The sequence below is a fragment of the Nerophis ophidion genome, linkage group LG05 (assembly GCF_033978795.1).
Source record: "Nerophis ophidion isolate RoL-2023_Sa linkage group LG05, RoL_Noph_v1.0, whole genome shotgun sequence".
Taxonomy (NCBI): Eukaryota; Metazoa; Chordata; class Actinopteri; order Syngnathiformes; family Syngnathidae; genus Nerophis; species Nerophis ophidion.
In genome coordinates this window covers 10,783,543-10,798,222 of record NC_084615.1, presented here as the reverse complement: position 1 = coordinate 10,798,222, position 14,680 = coordinate 10,783,543, and the positions used below count along the sequence as shown (strand labels likewise).

The 14,680-nt window shown below is 40.1% G+C and overlaps 1 protein-coding gene across 2 annotated transcripts in view; it reads right to left on the bottom strand.

Moving 5' to 3' along the window:
* The window catches only part of drp2 (dystrophin related protein 2), a 302,156-nt gene that overhangs the window by 265,600 nt on the left and 21,876 nt on the right, over positions 1–14,680 (bottom strand). The gene's annotated exons all lie outside the window — the stretch shown is intronic.

Here is a 14,680-nt window from a genome sequence, read left to right as displayed (position 1 = left end):
GGCGCTGAATGACAGAATACTTCATGGCTTTAATGGGGCCCATATGCTGACTTTATGTGTGGTGTCCCCCGAGGGGTTGCGAGTTGAATCACAAGCAGGCAGCTGGGTGAGTGACACTTTCCATCTGCGGGGCCGACAGCCGCTTCACACCCAGGCCTTCCGTGCAGCGACACGACGCCTCCCCAGCAGTCTTCCTCCAACAATCTCGATCCAGGTCCTTCAAAAGTCTCACATTCTCCTACAACCACATAGAGTAGAGTCTTGTTTTCAAACACGCGGAAACATAAGTCCTGCTTTTAAACGTTTGGATTTTTGAGGATGCGAAAGCAGAACTACAACACCTGACTAAAGTAGTGTTATTTTTGTTGTTAGCTTAGCATAGCAGCATAACAAAGTCACATGACTGGCATAAGATGGAGAAGTGCAAAGAAGCATCGACTGAATGCAGGCTTGACTTGGCTTTTGACCTTCATTTGACATTGAACAAGGTTCATTTCCCAAGCAACAAAGTGGATCCAAGGTCAGGCATCAAAGTGGTCTCGCTTTACAAACACAACTATTCTGCAACGTTGTTCCAAGGTCAGTTTTAAAGGACGTGTACGTATAATCAGCATTGTATCAATGCTGGGTTAGCTTTAGCAGCGATGCTAACAGTCCCTGTGTTGTGTTTGCTGTGCCGTGTTGTCCACCAAACATTTTACATGACGCAAGACAACCTTTCTATGGCAAGTCTAAAGAATGGTTGTTCTGATGTTTGCCAATTTATTTTTTTCAATGAGTTCACACTAAGGCTTCACGGTGGCAGAGGGGTTAGTGTGTCTGCCTCACAACACGAAGGTCCTGAGTAGTCCTGAGTTCAATCCCAGGCTTGGGATCTTTCTGTGTGGAGTTTGCATGTTCTTCCCGTGACTGCGTGGGTTCTACTCCGGCTCCCTCCCACCTCCAAAGACATGCACCTGGGGATAGGCCCCTCCCACCTCCAAAGACATGCACCTGGGGGTAGGCTCCTCCCACCTCGAAAGACATGCACCAGGGGATAGGCCCCTCCCACCTCCACCTGGGGATAGGCCCATCCCACCTCCAAAGACATGCACCTGGGGATAGGCCCCTCCCACCTCCAAAGACATGCACTTGGGGATAGGCCCCTCCCACCTCCAAAGACATGCACCTAGGGATAGGCCCCTCCCACCTCAAAAGACATGCACCTGGGGATAGGCCCCTCCCACCTCCAAAGACATGCACCTGGGGATAGGCCCCTCCCACCTCCAAAGACATGCACCTGGGGATAGGTTGATTGGCAACACTAAATGGTCCCTAGTGTGTGAATGTTGTCTGTCTATCTGTGTTGGCCCTGTGATGAGGTGGCGACTTGTCCAGGGTGTACCCCGCCTACAGCCCAAATGTAGCTGAGATAGAAAATGAGCCTGACTAAAATGCCAAAGTGTTTGAATGAAGACATCCAAGATGTTCATTAGCAGCAGTCCACCATTTCCCACAATCCTTAGCAGTGCCTGCAGATGACGCCCGTCAATCCAAAGAGGACGGCCACACTCCAGATGCCACCTTCTGCACGCGGCCGCCATTCATCGACCACAGTAAGGCCCTCCCCCCACCATCGTCACGCCGGCTGGATAATGAAGCCTTTTGTCATCAGGAGTCAACGTGCACGCAGTCTGAGAGTACTCCACGCCATCTTCTGCAGCCATGGAATAAGTCTGATGGATGGCGGCGGGCGGGCGGGGGATGGGAAGGAAGGATGAGGTTCATTGAATTCAACGTCATGGAAAATTAAAATCATGTTAGTGGTAAAAAAAATTATATATATATATATAGATATATATATAATTTTTTTTTACCACTAACATGATTTTAAGGGGCTTCACGGTGGCAGAGGGGTTAGTGCGTCTGCCTCACAATACGAAGTTCCTACAGTCCTGGGTTCAAATCCAGGCTCGGGATCTTTCTGTGTGGAGTTTGCATGTTCCCCCCGTGAATGCGTGGGTTCCCTCCGGGTACTCCGGCTTCCTCCCACTTCCAAAGACATGCACCTGGGGATAGGTTGATTGGCAACACTAAATTGGCCCTAGTGTGTGAATGTTGTCTGTCTATCTGTGTTGGCCCTGCGATGAGGTGGCGACTTGTCCAGGGTGTACCCTGCCTTCCGCCCGACTGTAGCTGAGATAGGCGCCAGCGCCCCTCGCGACCCCGAAAGGGAATAAGCGGTAGAAAATGGATGGATGGATATATATATATATACATATACACACACACACAAAGGCAGTGAAGTAGTCAGGTTGTGTAAAAGGTAAATAAAAAGAGAATACTACAAATCCTTTTCAACTTATATTCAATTGAATAGACTGCAAAGACAAGATATTTCATCTTCACACTGACAAACTTTGTTCTTTTTTGCAAATATTAGCTCATCTTACCATAAATTGATGAAGGTGGACCCTGACTTAAACAAGTTGAAAAACTTATTGGGGTGTTACCATTTAGTGGTCAATTGTAGGGAATATGTACTGTACTGTGCAATCTACTAATACTAGTTTCAATCAATCAATACATGCAGGAGCGAGTGAACCTACTCCAGTGCAGGTAATACTGTCCTGGCTGCTAAGTACAATAGCAACAAAGTCAGTTGTCTGAACATCATCAGGCAGGAAGATGTTTGGACAAAACATGATGCTGTGTAAGCACAACTTTGTTCTGTCAACACAAATGTGTCGTGCTTGGCGTGATCCAAGGATGCAGAGACCAGAGGCAGCGTGCAGGTAACATCATATAATAATAATAAAAAGATCATATTTCAATGAGGAAAAATCAGTGGCACAAGCGTGGAAGAAGCAAAGGTGGATGAAACTAACCAGCAGCCAAACATGAACCAAAGCAGAGTAAAAAATACAAATAAAAAAACTCCAAAAGAGTTAAAAATAAGTCATGTGATATTTTTACTTCCACTGCTTCAATCTCTAAGAAGCACTTCAGATCTTTGCCTCACTTATAAGTTATTCTTCTTTTCTGACCAACGACTCTTTTATAGTCAGGACCTGTCAGCTTTGTGTTCCCAGTATCAGTGTAGCCACGCCCACTCCTCACTGTCACTAGTGTCAGTGTAGCCACGCCCACTCCTCACTTTCACTACTGTCAGTGTAGCAGCGACCACTCCTCACTTTCACTACTGTCAGTGTAGCCACGCCCACTCCTCACTTTCACTACTGTCAGTGTAGCCACGCCCACTCCTCACTTTCACTACTGTCAGTGTAGCCACGCCCACTCCTCACTTTCACTACTGTCAGTGTAGCCATGCCCACTCCTCACTGTCACTAGTGTTAGTGTAGCCACGCCCACTCCTCACTTCCACCACTGTCAGTGTAGCCACGCCCACTCCTCACTTTCACTACTGTCAGTGTAGCCACGCCCACTCCTCACTTTCACTGTCAGTGTAGCCACGCCCACTCCTCACTTTCACTAGTGTCAGTGTAGCCACGCCCACTCCTCATTTTCACTACTGTCAGTGTAGCCACGCCCACTCCTCACTGTCACTAGTGTCAGTGTAGCCACGCCCACTCCTCACTTTCACTACCGTCAGTGCAGCCACGCCCACTCCTCACTTTCACTACTGTCAGTGTAGCCACGCCCACTACTGACTTTCACAACTGTCAGTGTAGCCACGCCCACTCCTCACTTTCACTACTCTCAGTGTAGCCACACCCACTCCTCACTTTCACTACTCTCAGTGTAGCCGCGCCAACTCCTCACTTTCACTAGTGTCAGTGTAGCCACGCCCACTCCTCACTTTCACTACTGTCAGTGCAGCCACGCCCACTCCTCACTTTCACTACTGTCAGTGTAGCCACGCCCACTCCTCACTTTCACTGTCAGTGTAGCCACGCCCACTCCTCACTTTCACTAGTGTCAGTGTAGCCACGCCCACTCCTCACTTTCACTACTGTCAGTGTAGCCACGCCCACTTCTCACTTTCACTACCGTCAGTGCAGCCACACCCACTCCTCACTTTCACTACTGTCAGTGTAGCCACGCCCACTCCTCACTTTCACTCCTGTCAGTGTAGCCGCGCCCACTCCTCACTTTCACTAGTGTCAGTGTAGCCACGCCCACTCCTCACTTTCACTACTTTCAGTGCAGCCACGCCCACTCCTCACTTTCACTACTGTCAGTGTAGCCACGCCCACTCCTCACTTTCACTACTTTCAGTGCAGCCACGCCCACTCCTCACTTTCACTACTGTCAGTGTAGCCACGCCCACTCCTCACTTTCACTACTGTCAGTGTAGCCACGCCCACTCCTCACTTTCACTACTGTCAGTGTAGCCGCGCCCACTCCTCACTTTCACTACTGTCAGTGTAGCCACGCCCACTCCTCACCTTCACTGCTGTCAGTGTAGCCACGCCCACTCCTCACTTTCACTACTGTCAGTGTAGCCGCGCCCACTCCTCACTTTCACTGCTGTCAGTGTAGCCACGCCCACTCCTCACTTTCACTACTGTCAGTGTAGCCGCGCCCACTCCTCACTTTCACTACTGTCAGTGTAGCCACGCCCACTCCTCACTTTCACTGCTGTCAGTGTAGCCACGCCCACTCCTCACTTTCACTACTGTCAGTGTAGCCGCGCCCACTCCTCACTTTCACTACTGTCCGAGTAGCCACGCCCACTCCTCCCTTTCACTACTGTCCGTGTAGCCACGCCCACTCCTCACTTTCACTACTGTCAGTGCAGCCACGCCCACTCCTCACTTTCACTACTGTCAGTGTAGCCACGCCCACTCCTCACTTTCACTACTGTCCGTGTAGCCACGCCCACTCCTCACTTTCACTACTGTCAGTGTAGCCACGCCCACTCCTCACTTTCACTCCTGTCAGTGTAGCCGCGCCCACTCCTCACTTTCACTAGTGTCAGTGTAGCCACGCCCACTCCTCACTTTCACTACTTTCAGTGCAGCCACGCCCACTCCTCACTTTCACTACTGTCAGTGTAGCCACGCCCACTCCTCACTTTCACTACTTTCAGTGCAGCCACGCCCACTCCTCACTTTCACTACTGTCAGTGTAGCCACGCCCACTCCTCACTTTCACTACTGTCAGTGTAGCCACGCCCACTCCTCACTTTCACTACTGTCAGTGTAGCCGCGCCCACTCCTCACTTTCACTACTGTCAGTGTAGCCACGCCCACTCCTCACTTTCACTGCTGTCAGTGTAGCCACGCCCACTCCTCACTTTCACTACTGTCAGTGTGGCCACGCCCACTCCTCACTTTCACTTTCTAGTATTACTTCCCAAATGTTACCAAATGACACCTCAACTTCAGTGAGCGGACCGCTCCAAAAAATGGCGTCACATGAGCATGAGAAGAAACAGCCATTGTTAGGTGGGAGGGGCCTATCCCCAGGTGCATGTCTTTGAAGGTGGGAGGGGGCCTATCCCCAGGTGCATGTCTTTGGAGGTGGGAGGGGCCTATCCCTAGGTGCATGTCTTTGGAGGTGGGAGGGGCCTATCCCCAGGTGCATGTCTTTGAAGGTGGGAGGGGGCCTATCCCCAGGTGCATGTCTTTGGAGGTGGGAGGGTCCTATCCCCAGGTGCATGTCTTTGAAGGTGGGAGGGGCCTATCCCCAGGTGCATGTCTTTGGAGGTGGGAGGGGCCTATCCCTAGGTGCATGTCTTTGAAGGTGGGAGGGGCCTATCCCCAGGTGCATGTCTTTGGAGGTGGGAGGGGCCTATCCCTAGGTGCATGTCTTTGGAGGTGGGAGGGGCCTATCCCCATGTGCATGTCTTTGGAGGTGGGAGGGGCCTATCCCCAGGTGCATGTCTTTGAAGGTGGGAGGGGCCTATCCCCAGGTGCATGTCTTTGGAGGTGGGAGGTGCCTATCCCTAGGTACATGTCTTTGGAGGTGGGAGGGGCCTATCCCCAGGTGCATGTCTTTGGAGGTGGGAAAACCAAGATTTGTAATTTAGATGCTAACTAGGCTTGCGGCTAATCAAGCTTCTGAATTAGCGGCTAATCTGATGCTAATTTAATTGCCATCCCGTTTTTATCCAAGAGGCTAACTCAGCTGCAAAACCAAAACATAACTTCTGATCAAGACGCTAAATCATCTGCTAGAATCAAGCTTTTGAATTAGTCGCTAATCCAGATGCCAATTCAACTGCTAACCCATTTTAACACGGCTTCTAAACACAATTCCTGTTCACTTAGCTGCTTACTGAAAATTAAATTAGATGCTCACCAGGGTAGCTTTTAATCAAGATGCTAACTCTGGAAAAAAAACAATTCGGATGCTAACCAATTATTAACTCAACTGCTAAGGCAACAGCTAAACCAAGTTGCTGTAAACTTTTAAATCAGATGCTAATTAAGATGCTAACTCATCTGCTAAAACCAGGTTTTTGAATTAGCAGCTAACCTAACTGCTACAATCACTTCCTTATTAGTTTTTTGGGGGTTGTTAAACTAGTTGCTAACCCAGCTAATATAATTGACTACTAAGTGCTGACATCATTGTTAACTTAGCTAATAAAAGTGATTACTAACCTATGTTCTACACCAATCAGCACGCCAGGCCCCGCCCACATGGCCAGTCTACACCAATCAGCAAGTGATGTCCTCCTCACACCTGCACGCCAGGCCCCGCCCACATGGCCAGTCTACACCAATCAGCAAGTGATGTCCTCCTCACACCTGCACGCCAGGCCCCGCCCACATGGCCAGTGGAGTGGAAGGCCATTTTGGAACGTCAGCAGCCGGCAGCAAGCCTCACGCCGACTTTGTCAGACGCCCGCCGCGTCCTCCGTGGGACAAACGCCGCCATGAAATTAGTCGAGCCCGAAGAAAAAGAGAAGCAGACGTAATGGAGGCATTGATTTTCAGACAAATGTCCACGCTGGGGATGGATTTCCTCGTTAAAAAGAAGCACAGAGCGTAACTAAATGTTCTCTCCGACAATATCACGCGGCTGCACCTTCTTCGCTAGGACGAAAGACGCTATCATAAACACAGTTATTCAGGCACACTTTAAAGGGAGCTGCACTTTTTGGGGATTCACAACCTTATCTTTTTGAAGCTGAACATACTGAGGATGAACTACTGCTTTTAGGGGCCAGCATGAAAGAAGAGTGAGATGTTGGAGCAAACAAAAGCCGACAGAGTGAGGAGAAAGAGACTCGAAGCTGCAAAATTTGGAATTGAAGCTTTGCTATTTCGACATAAATGGAGTGCTTACCTTAATAAACCAGACAAAAACAGCCCCGGCTAGCCGGACCAGACATACCAGTGTCCATGGAGTGAGTCACTCTTTATTTTGATCATGATGCAGACAGCATGTCATGTCATATCTACTTCCATAGCTAGTTTTTACGGCTAATGCCATAGCACGCCGATGTGTTACTACGCTAGCAAACGCTCTTACCGTAACAATGTCGCTACATCTTGGTTATTGTACAAGTTATATAACGGAAATTAGGTATTGTTGATGCTTTTTGGCCACATGTTGAAAGTGATTTGCAAGTAGAAGTGATTGCTCTCATTAGCTGCATTGCTAGCCACCTAGAAAGAGAACATGTCCACTTGTTGGAATGCAAACAAAACTTTTTGTCTGATTGTGAAGGAGACATACAAGTACAACAACAAGTGCACTGCCCCTTTAAGAGTGGCTTTCTGCTCCCATCTCTCCCAGCGTGTCACTCACACAACACCCGGACAACTTTTTCTTTCTTTGGCCGGTTAGCAGTGATCAGGCACAACTTTGCTCTCGCTACTGACCAGGACCATGGTGCCTCCTCCTCCTGACCAGGACCATGGTCCCTCCTCCTCCTGACCAGGCCCATGGTCCCTCCTCCTCCTGACCAGGACCATGGTCCCTCCTTCTTCTCCTCCTGGTGACCTTGATCCACCTTGAGAGGTCCATTAGAGAAAAGCTGCTCCAAAAGAAGAGTGCTACCAAGGACATGACAGGTAGCACTCTTTCTTTCTCTTTTTTTTTTTTTGTAGCAGCGTTTCCTTGATGTACCTATCAAGGTGGATCAAGGTCACCAGGAGGAGGAGGAGGGACCATGATCCTGTTCAGGAGGAGGAGGGACCATGGTCCTGGTCAGCAGGAGGAGGGACCATGGTCCTGGTCAGGAAGAGGAGGGTACATGGTCCTGGTCAGCAGGAGGAGGGACCATGGTCCTGGTCAGCAGTAGGAGGGACCATAGTCCTGGTCCCTGCTAAATGGCCAAAGAAAGAAAAGGTTGTGTGAGTGACACAAGAGGTGGCAGCTCCAGCAGGGGGTGTGAGGAGGATAAAGTAAGAAAGGCATGTAACTGTGGTGTGTTCAAGAACCCTCCATTGAAGTGACAGAGGCGTCGCTAATGATTAGACACATTAAGGTTTAACCCACTTAGCCGATGCTGCAGTAATAATAATGTAATAGCAGTCTTATTTACACATCCTAATATCTCTGAAGCAAAGGGAAACTTTCAAATTCTATAATCATATTTAAGTGCTATAATCTTATTTAAGTGCTATAATCGTTTTTAAGTGATATAATCATATTTAAGTGCTAAAATCCTATTTAAGTGCTGTACTCATATTTAAGAGCTGTAATCCTTTTTAAGTGATATAATCCTTTTTAAGGGATATAATCATATTTAAGTGCTATAAACCTATTTAAGTGCTATAATTATATTTAAGTGCTACAATCCTATTTAAGTGCTATAATCTTATTTAATTGCTATAATCATATTGAAAGTCCTATACTCATATTTAAGTGCTATAATCCTATTTAAGTGCTATAATCCTATTAAAGTGCTATAATCCTATTTAAGTGCTATAATCTTATTAAAGTGCTATAATACTATTTAAGTGCTATAGTTATATTTAAGTGCTATAATTATATTTAAGGGCTATAATCATATTTGAGTGCTGTAATCATATTTAAGTGCTATAATCATATTTAAGTGCTATAATCTTATTTAAGTGTTATAATCATATTTAAGTGATATAATCATATTTAAGTACTATAATCTTATTTAAGTGGTATAATCATATTTAAGTACTATAAACTTATTTAAGTGCTATAATCATATTTAAGGGCTATAATCATATTTAAGGGCTATAATCTTATTTAAGTGCTATAATCATATTTAAGGGCTATAATCTTATTTAAGTGCTATAATTGTATTTAAGTGCTATACTCATATTTAAGTGCTATAATCATATTTAAGTGCTATAATCCTTTTTAAGTGATATAATCATATTTAAGTGCTATAATCATATTTAAGTGCTATAATCCTTTTTAAGGGATATAATCTTATTTAAGTGCTATAATCATATTTAAGGGCTATAATCATATTTAAGGGCTATAATGTTATTTAAGTGCTATAATCATATTTGAGTGCTGTAATCATATTTAAGTGCTATAATCATATTTAAGTGCTATAATCTTATTTAAGTGATATAATAATATTTAAGTACTATAATCTTATTTAAGTGCTATAATCATATTTAAGGGCTATAATCATATTTAAGTGCTATAATCATATTTAAGGGCTATAATCATATTTAAGGGCTATAATCTTATTTAAGTGCTATAATCCTATTTAAGTGCTATACTCATATTTAAGTGCTATAATCATATTTAAGTGCTATAATCCTTTTTAAGGGATATAATCAGATTTAAGTGCTATAATCCTATTTAAGTGCTATAATTATATTTAAGTGCTATAATTATATTTAAATGCTATGATCCTATTTAAGTGTTATAATCATATCTAAGTGAACAATGACATTATTTCTTTTCTAAGGGGCAGCAAGGTATATATATATATATATATATATATATACACACACATTCACTTGGCACTATTTGGCAGGCTGCAGGTCACCCCGGGCGGGTACACAGTGGCACGGTGGCACAGTGGCAGGATCACGCTGGCGTTCAAAGAGGATTTGGCGCCATCACGACATTGAGGTCAGCACTTGGCTTACATTTTCACAGCTTCGGGCACACATTTGCTTTTTTTTTTTTTTTACTTGCACTTTTGCTCCCTTCCTCGTGTTTTTGCAAAGAATGTTGAGCTGCAGTAAAGTGTGCTTTAGTGTGGAGGAGGGACACTTCTTTAGGATGAACATGGAAGGCGACATTTTTAGTCCTCGGGGTTGCGGCGTGTGACAAACGAGGCGGCCCCTTCAAGCCTGGGGAGAACATCTTGTTGGGTCTGCAGGGGAGCTGGAGATGGAACAAAGGCCCAGAAAAAGTCATCTCCATCAGAGAGCAAAAGGAGGAGAAGAAGGAAAGAAGAAAAGAGGAAAGGAGGAAAGCAGACAACGGCAACTGAGAGAAGGCAGGATATTTGCCCTCACTGCTCAGAGGAAGGATGTACATGATGGACAATATTTACATAGCCAAAATGCTCTCATTCATACTTATACACGCAATGGAGGTGCTGATTCCTTTTATATATATATATATATATATATATATATATATATATATAATATTACTTCACTCAAATGTTGCGTTGAAGGTTGTCACCAAAGTGAGGCGGCGGTCCAAAAGCAAGACGTTGGAAAGTGTGCTGTCTCCATGGCAACCAAGCGAAGCAGCCAAATGGATGCGAGACTTAAAGAGAGGAAGTCGGGCTATTTATGTTGACAACATGGCCGCCAGCCATGATTTAAGCCTTAATGAGGAAGGATTAGAAGCAGGTTTTGTGAGATTCATTGAAACAAGCGCAGACGTTTCATCCCAGAAAGCAAGAAGCAAGTAAAAGTGGCCTCAGGAAGTCTTTCACTTTAATGCTAAAACGCAGCGGGGTGTGGTTTGATTGATTGATTGATTGATTGATACTTTTATTAGTAGATTGCACAGTACAGTACATATTCCCTACAATTGACCACTAAATGGTAACACCCCAATAAGTTTTTCAACTTCTTTAAGTCGGGGTCCACCTTCATCAGTTCATGGTCAGGGGAGAAGTGAAAGTGAGCAGAAGGTTTAAAAGGTTGTGAGACACATCAGAGGAGTGAAGAGTTTAAAATGTACGCTCGTTGAGAATAAACAGATTCCATCATGTGAAAAATGACCTTTTAAAAGGTTTATTAAATGTCAGAGTCCAGAACTCAACACAAAGTTTGACAAAGTCATGCAAAGTTGGAAAAGTTTCCCCTCCGGCTGAAGGTAACAAAATCTTAAACTGGCCACTTAAACACTGACTTAAAGGAGAAGTGTGCTTATGTTGCACATCTTTAACACACACACACACACACACACACGCACACATTCTTTGCGTTCTAAAGATTGACAAACTGCTAGAAAAAGGTGTCTACCAATGCAGGAAAAAGAGGTATGATCTATTTTATATACTTACATCATGTATATATTACATGTTATTATGAATGTTACTAGATACTACATATATACTTACATCATGTATATATTACATGTTATTTTGAATGTTACTACATGACATATATACTTACATCATGTATATATCACATGTTATTATGAATGTTACTAGATACTACATATATACTTACATCATGTATATATTACATGTTATTATGAATGTTACTACATGACATATATACTTACATCATGTATATATTACATGTTATTATGAATGTTACTACATGACATATATACTTACATCATGTATATATTACATGTTATTATGAATGTTACTAGATACTACATATATACTTACATCATGTATATATTACATGTTATTATGAATGTTACTACATGACATTACATCATGTATATATTACATGTTATCATGAATGTTACTAGATACTACATATATACTTACATCATGTATATATTACATGTTATTATGAATGTTACTACATGACATATATACTTACATCATGTATATATTACATGTTATTATGAATGTTAAAAGATACTACATATATACTTACATCATGTATATATCACATGTTATTATGAATGTTACTAGATACTACATATATACTTACATCATGTATATATTACATGTTATTATGAATGTTAAAAGATACTACATATACACTTACATCATGTATACATCACATGTTATTATGAATGTTACTAGATACTACATATATACTTACATCATGTATATATTACATGTTATTATGAATGTTACTACATGACATATATACTTACATCATGTATATATCCCATGTTATCATGAATGTTACTAGATACTACATATATACTTACATCATTTATATATCACGTTATTATGAATGTTACTAGATACTACATATATACTTAAATCATGTATATATTACATGTTATTATGAATGTTACTACATGACATTACATCATGTATATATTACATGTTATTATGAATGTTACTAGATACTACATATATACTTACATCATGTATATATTACATGTTATTATGAATGTTACTAGATACTACATATATACTTACATCATGTATATATCACATGTTATTATGAATGTTACTAAATACTACATATATACTTACATCATGTATATATTACATGTTATTATGAATGTTACTACATGACATATATACTTACATCATGTACATATTACATGTTATTATGAATGTTACTAGATACTACATATATACTTACATCATGTATATATTACATGTTATTATGAATGTTACTACATGACATATATACTTACATCATGTATATATTGCATGTTATTATGAATGTTAAAAGATACTACATATAGACTTACATCATGTATATATTACATATTATGAATGTTACTAGATACTACATATATACTTACATCATGTATATATTACATGTTATTATGAATGTTACTACATGACATTACATCATGTATACATTACATGTTATTATGAATGTTACTACATGACATATATACTTACATCATGTATATATTACATGTTATTATAAATGTTACTACATGACATTACATCATGTATATATTACATGTTATTATGAATGTTACTAGATACTACATATATACTTACATCATGTATATATCACATGTTATTATGAATGTTACTAGATACTACATATATACTTACATCATGTATATATTACATGTTATTATGAATGTTACTACATGACATTTATACTTACATCATGTATATATTACATGTTATTATGAATGTTACTACATGACATTACATCATGTATATATTACATGTTATTATGAATGTTACTAGATACTACATATATACTTACATCATGTATATATCACATGTTATTATGAATGTTACTAGATACTACATATATACTTACATCATGTATATATTACATGTTATTATGAATGTTACTACATGACATTACATCATGTATACATTACATGTTATTATGAATGTTACTACATGACATATATACTTACATCATGTATATATTACATGTTATTATGAATGTTACTAGATACTACATATATACTTACATCATGTATATATCACATGTTATTATGAATGTTACTACATGACATTACATCATGTATATATTACATGTTATTATGAATGTTACTAGATACTACATATATACTTACATCATGTATATATCACATGTTATTATGAATGTTACTAGATACTACATATATACTTACATCATGTATATATTACATGTTATTATGAATGTTACTACATGACATTTATACTTACATCATGTATATATTACATGTTATTATGAATGTTACTACATGACATTACATCATGTATATATTACATGTTATTATGAATGTTACTAGATACTACATATATACTTACATCATGTATATATCACATGTTATTATGAATGTTACTAGATACTACATATATACTTACATCATGTATATATTACATGTTATTATGAATGTTACTACATGACATATATACTTACATCATGTATATATTACATGTTATTATGAATGTTACTAGATACTACATATATACTTACATCATGTATATATCACATGTTATTATGAATGTTACTAGATACTACATATATACTTACATCATGTATATATTACATGTTATTATGAATGTTACTACATGACATATATACTTACATCATGTATATATTACATGTTATTATGAATGTTACTAGATACTACATATATACTTACATCATGTATATATCACATGTTATTATGAATGTTACTAGATACTACATATATACTTACATCATGTATATATTACATGTTATTATGAATGTTACTACATGACATATATACTTACATCATGTATATATCACATGTTATTATGAATGTTACTAGATACTACATATATACTTACATCATGTATATATTACATGTTATTATGAATGTTACTACATGACATTACATCATGTATACATTACATGTTATTATGAATGTTACTACATGACATATATACTTACATCATGTATATATTACATGTTATTATGAATGTTACTAGATACTACATATATACTTACATCATGTATATATCACATGTTATTATGAATGTTACTAGATACTACATATATACTTACATCATGTATATATTACATGTTATTATGAATGTTACTACATGACATATATACTTACATCATGTATATATTACATGTTATTATGAATGTTACTAGATACTACATATATACTTACATCATGTATATATCACATGTTATTATGAATGTTACTAGATACTACATATATACTTACATCATGTATATATTACATGTTATTATGAATGTTACTACATGACATATATACTTACATCATGTTTTAT